This window comes from Poecilia mexicana, unplaced genomic scaffold (genome assembly GCF_051168715.1).
Source record: "Poecilia mexicana isolate PSO_F unplaced genomic scaffold, ASM5116871v1 scaffold_7, whole genome shotgun sequence".
Lineage (NCBI taxonomy): Eukaryota > Metazoa > Chordata > Actinopteri > Cyprinodontiformes > Poeciliidae > Poecilia > Poecilia mexicana.
The window spans coordinates 10,112,523-10,118,158 of record NW_028263376.1 but is presented as its reverse complement, the minus strand read 5'-3'; positions in this window follow the sequence as shown (position 1 = coordinate 10,118,158).

Genomic DNA, 5,636 nt, shown 5'->3' with positions numbered 1-5,636 from the left:
TAACAAACATGGCTATAAATATTCTGCTGTCAGAGCAGAATAATCCAGTCCAGGTTTGAAGAGTCTAAGTGTTGTAGATTTGGAGCTGGGGCAATTCTAGTGGAACCCAGGCGCAAAAAAGTGGTAAAATTGCCCTTTACTGAAGTTTCACAAATCAGATAAAAGTTTCACAAATCACAAACATGGTTCTAAATATTTTGCTATTAGAGAATAATAATCTAGTCCAAGTTTAAGAGTCTAAGAGTTGCATTTCAGGAACTGGAGCAGTTCTAGTATGATCCAGATGCACAAAAGTGGTAAAATCAACCTTTATTGAAGTTTCACAAATCAGATAAAAGTTTCACAAATAATAAACATGGTTATAAATATTCTGCTGTTAGAGCAGAATAATCCAGTCCAGGATTGAAGAGTCTAGGTATTGTAGATTTGGAGCTAGAGCAATTCTAGTGCAACCCAGATGCAAAAAAGTGGTAAAATCACCCTTTACTGAAGTTTCATAAATAAGATAAAAGTTTCACAAATCACAAACATGGTTCTAAATATCCTGCTATTAGAGCATAATAATCCAGTCCAGGTTTGAAGAGTGTAAGTGTTTGTAGTTTTGGAATTAGAGCAGATCGTGTGTGATCGAGACCGAAAAAAAGGGCAAAAGTTGCCCTTTTTTAAGTTTTACAAATCACAAACATGGTTATAAATATTCTTCTTGAAGAGGAGAATAATATAGTCCAGGTTTGAAGTGTCTAGGTCTAGGAGTAGAAGTTTTTTAATTGGAGCAGATCTATTGTGATCCAGATGTAAAAAAAAAAAAATTGTGAAAATCGAACTTTATTGAGTTTTCACAAATCAGAAAAAAGTTTCACAAATCCCAAACATGGTTTTAAATATCCAGCTTGAAGAGGAGAACAATCTAGTCCAGGTTTGAAGTGTCTAGGTGTAGTAGGTTTTTAATTAGAGCAGTTCTAGTATGAAAGAGATGCAAAAAAAAAATGGTGATAATCGAACTTTATTGAGTTTTCACAAATCAGAAAAATGTTTCACAAATCCCAAACAAGGTTTTAAATATTCAGCTTGAAGAGGAGAATAATTCAGTACAAGTTTCAAGTGTCTAGGTGTAGTAATTTTTAAACTAGAGTCGATTAAAGATGCGGAAGTTAGTGAAAAATTAGGTGGAATAGCCCTTTAGCTATTGGAAGCTAGAAATGGAAACCAACTTCAGCTTCATTCTGTTGTCCGTCATCGTGAGAAATCCCTCCCTGATGCTCCACCCAAATGTGTAGAAGCGTCCAACTTGGACCAATAAATAATCAAGCATTCATGATGGACGTTTACCAGAACAAATCAGACATTTTTTTTCAACAACACCGCCAAAATCCTCTTAGCCAGTGATAAAATTAAGGCATTCTGACCTTATTCAGTCACAAAAATACAAAGCATCATCTGGGGCCCCCAAAGCGCCAGGGCCCCTGGCTGCAACTCCGGTAAGCCCATGCTAAAATCCAGGCTCGGATCCAAGATACTGTTGTGGAGAAGTTTAAAGTTGGATTTGTATACAAAAAGATTTCTCAAGCTTTAAACATCTCAAGGAGGACTGTGAAAGCAATCATATTGAAATGGTAGTTTTGCAGACCACTGCAAAACTACCAAGACCCTGCCATCCCTCTAAGCTTTCATCTCGAACAAGGAGAACAAGGAGAAGACTGATCAGAGATCAGAGGCCCATGAACTGCAGAGATCTACAGCTAAGGTGGGAGAGTCTGTCCATAGGACAACAATTAGTCGTACACTGCACAAATCTGGTCTTTATGGAAGAGTGGCAAGAAGAAAGCCATTTCCAAAGATATTCATAAAAAGCCTCATTTAAAATTTGCCACAAGCCACCTGGGAGACAAACCAAATATGTGGAAGAAGGTGCTCTGGTTAGATGAAACCAAAATTGAACTTTTTGGCCACAGTGCAAAACGATATGGATGAATGGATGTTTGACATTGACGTGGCAAGATGGCTGCAAGTCCGGCGGTGCGTACTGGAGGTACTCAAACAAAATCTGAAATTTTTGTTTATAAAACAGCAGACAGGACAGTGATCATAGAGGATGAACTTTTAAACTTTGTCATAAAAATGAGGACTCTGTCACAACATGAAATTGTTTGTTTGTGTCAAGAAATTTCTCATCTGAATGGATTGAAGAGTCCAAGCATTTGTTGTTTGAATTTTGCACAACTTCAGTGCACTGCATCAGGCATAAAGCCCCCCAAAAGAACACTAATAACATTAAACACTTCCTAAAGGTGCTCAATGAATGTGGAGAGAATATTCTCATGTTTGTCTCACACTACCTGGATGAGCTACCACCTGTCGAATTTGGCAGCATGGATGCGTCAGCTCTGCTTAGCCGAATCGAGCCTGAGAGAGGCTATGGAGACCCAAGCAAGTGTGAAGTGCCTTGGAGCAAGTACAGCAGCCATGGATCGCTGGTTGGCTGGTTGGCTGCTGTAGCTCAACTGAGCAGACTGACAGAGTGGCAGCCCCCGCACAGGCACCTGCAGTGGCCCTGGCACCGGAGCCATCGGGAGAGAGTGACACGCTGTCCCAGTCCCAAGCATGGAGCAACATTGTGAAGAAGGCGGCTCGAAAGCATATGGGGCCTCAAAACACAGTGGTGCAGAATGGCAGAGGAGTGGACACGCGTCCCAAAATTGAACAGGGGAGAAATGTTGGAATATTTCGCACTGGAACCAAAGACAACATCCCAGTGATTAGAACTAAACTGGTGAGTGTGTTTGCAACTTGGTTCTCTCCTGAGCTTGATGCTGGGACGCTATCTTCTTATCTCTATGAAAAATTGGGGAAGCGTGTGATGTGTCGGAGGATTGACTCCAATTGTAATAGATTTATCTCATTCCAGGTCATGGCAGAGTGTAACAAAGGGTCTGAAATGTACTACCCACAACTTTGGCCAGCGGGCACCTATGTTTGCCGTTATTTTGAGGCGCGTAAACCCAGAGCTAAAATGGAGAGTGTGGCCTTCAGATCAGGGGACGAGACTGAGTTACAATACCGTGTACCTGACGCTTCATGAGAGGAATTATGCCCCAGCATGGAGAACCGTCATACATAGATGAACATTAATATAGTGTCATAAAATGTGCGTGGGTTGCCTCTGTAGGACATACAGAGGAGGACAAATCAAGTCGTCTTGTGGATAAACTTCTGGAAACGTGTGATGTATTGTGCGTCCAAGAGACTTTTTTACCCAAGCAGGGCCTAGAAAGACTCAACTCCCTGTGTAGCAAGTGTGTAAAAATTTTTATATTTCACCCCAAATCCATCCTCATTATCTATGTATATTTGTTTTTCTTGGTTTTTGAATTGTATTTTATTTTGGTGGAGAAGCTTTTGTTTTCTTGTTTTCTTGTTTTCTTGTTTCCTGTTTCCGCGTCATATCCTGTGTGAACACACAGGATAGCCGAACGCCTACCCTCCTCAGTTTGCACCAAGCTGCGCTGGGGAGAGTTAAGCGTACAGAGCTGTCTTCTGTTTGTGTATTAAAATATTCAAATTGTCCCAAAAAGTATTTTTACTAAACTCACAACTTGTTGTTAAACTGTTTTATGTTTAGCACAGCACACTATTGGGTATTTAATTCCCACGTTAGTGACACTTATCAAGTTTTACCGTGCCAACGTGGATATTCTTGTTTTTGTGATTAAGGTGTGTGTGGGGAAGCCAGAGCCCGAGAACTGCTGTGCTGAAATTATTCTTTTTTTTTTAAACAGAATAAACTTGCCCTACTGTTGCAAAACACCCAGGGTCCTTGTCTGCTGGTTTCTTTTGCCCGTAATACACAATGCAGAGTACACGCAACAGGTGAGTCAGATGAAGGCGGCCTACACCTGCATGAAAATTTTTATGGTGCAGGTGAATCTACCACTGACTATAGAACCAAGTTAGTGCGGGGCAGAATTTCCGGCGGCATTGCAGTGTTGTGGTATAAAAAGGTATGATCAGCTGATTAAAGTGATCAGACTGGACGTTAATTGGGCTATAGGACTCGAGTTCAGTTTTGGAAATAAAAAGTCAATTATGTTGAATATATATACGCCTTATGAAAGCCCCAAGAATGAAGATTAATATCTTAATAGGCTGGTATATATTGTGTCATTTATCCAGGACAATCCATCCACTTGTTTTACTGTTGTAAGTGATATGAATGCTGCTGTAACAGATTGTAAATCCTTGTTTGCCAATCACTTAAAGCAGTTTTGTTCCACTAATGAATTGATTCTGTCTAGTAAAATGCTCTTGCCTATTGACAGCTACACTTACATCAGTGAAGCGTGGCACACTGTATCTGCACTGAAGATGCACATGATTTTAGAGACCATCAGGATTAATTATGAATTTGCAACATCTGATCATATCCCTTTTTCTTTGTCTATAAAAATGGGTAATTTACCAGACCTTTTGCTCATGAATAATGAAACACAAGAAGAAAAAATATATTGGGACAGTTTGACTGAGCAGGATCTTAATTCGTTCCGCATCCACTCTGAAACCTTGTTGAATTATATTGTTTTGCCAAAAAGTGCAGTTGTATGTTCAGACATAAACTGTAAAAATTAGCAACATGGCAAAGAGTTGTGCTCACTGTATGGTAAGGTTGTAGAATCCCTTCTTATTTCAGGTAGGTCTTTGAATACAACTAAAAAGCACAAAGCAAAGCCAGGGTGGAATGATTATGCTAAAGAACTTCATGCAGAGGCCAGAAGGGCTTTCAAACTGTGGGCTGAATCAGGCAAACCTAAACATGGTCCTGTATTTGACTACAAGAAGCGATCAAATGCTAATTCTAAATATGTCTTACAATTTATGAAGAGGAATGAAAATGCACTTAAATCTGAGTCACTTGCAAGAAAATTACAACTTAATAGTCCTACTGAATTTTGGAAGGAAATTAAAATAGTCAACAATCTAAAAACATCGTTGTCAACAAACATTGATGATGTAACCGGATCAGACAAAATTATTCATTTATGGAAGAAACATTATTATGAACTGTTTAATTGTAGTAAGAGTAATCCCTTTGTGATGGACAACTTAGCACACATGAAGATGTTATTATTTCTGCACAAGAAGTTAGTGATATTGTTATGAAGTTGAAAAATAAAAAGGGATGTGGTACAGATAAGATATCTACTGAGCATTTAAAATATGCAAGTAGGAAAATTTGTTTCACCAGGTTTTTAATTCATGGCATTTTACCAAATTCTATGTTGTCTGTGATTTTAGTGCCTATTGTAAAAGATAAGGCTGGTAAATAAATAGCAAAGACAACTATCAGCCTATAGCTTTAGCCAGTACTTTATCAAAAGTCTTGGAAAGGTCTCTGTTAAATAGAATCGAGAGGTTTATAGCCACATCTGATGACCAGTTTGGTTTTAAACCAAAACTTAGCACCGATATGTGCATTTTTGCCTTCAAGGAAACCTTAGATTTATACAAGAGACATAATACCACAAATTTTATGTGTTTTATCGATGCATCAAAAGCATTTGATCATGTTAATCATGAAAATTTGTTTTATAAATTACATGAGAGAGGAGTTCCAAAATATTTATTAAGAATATTAGTGTATT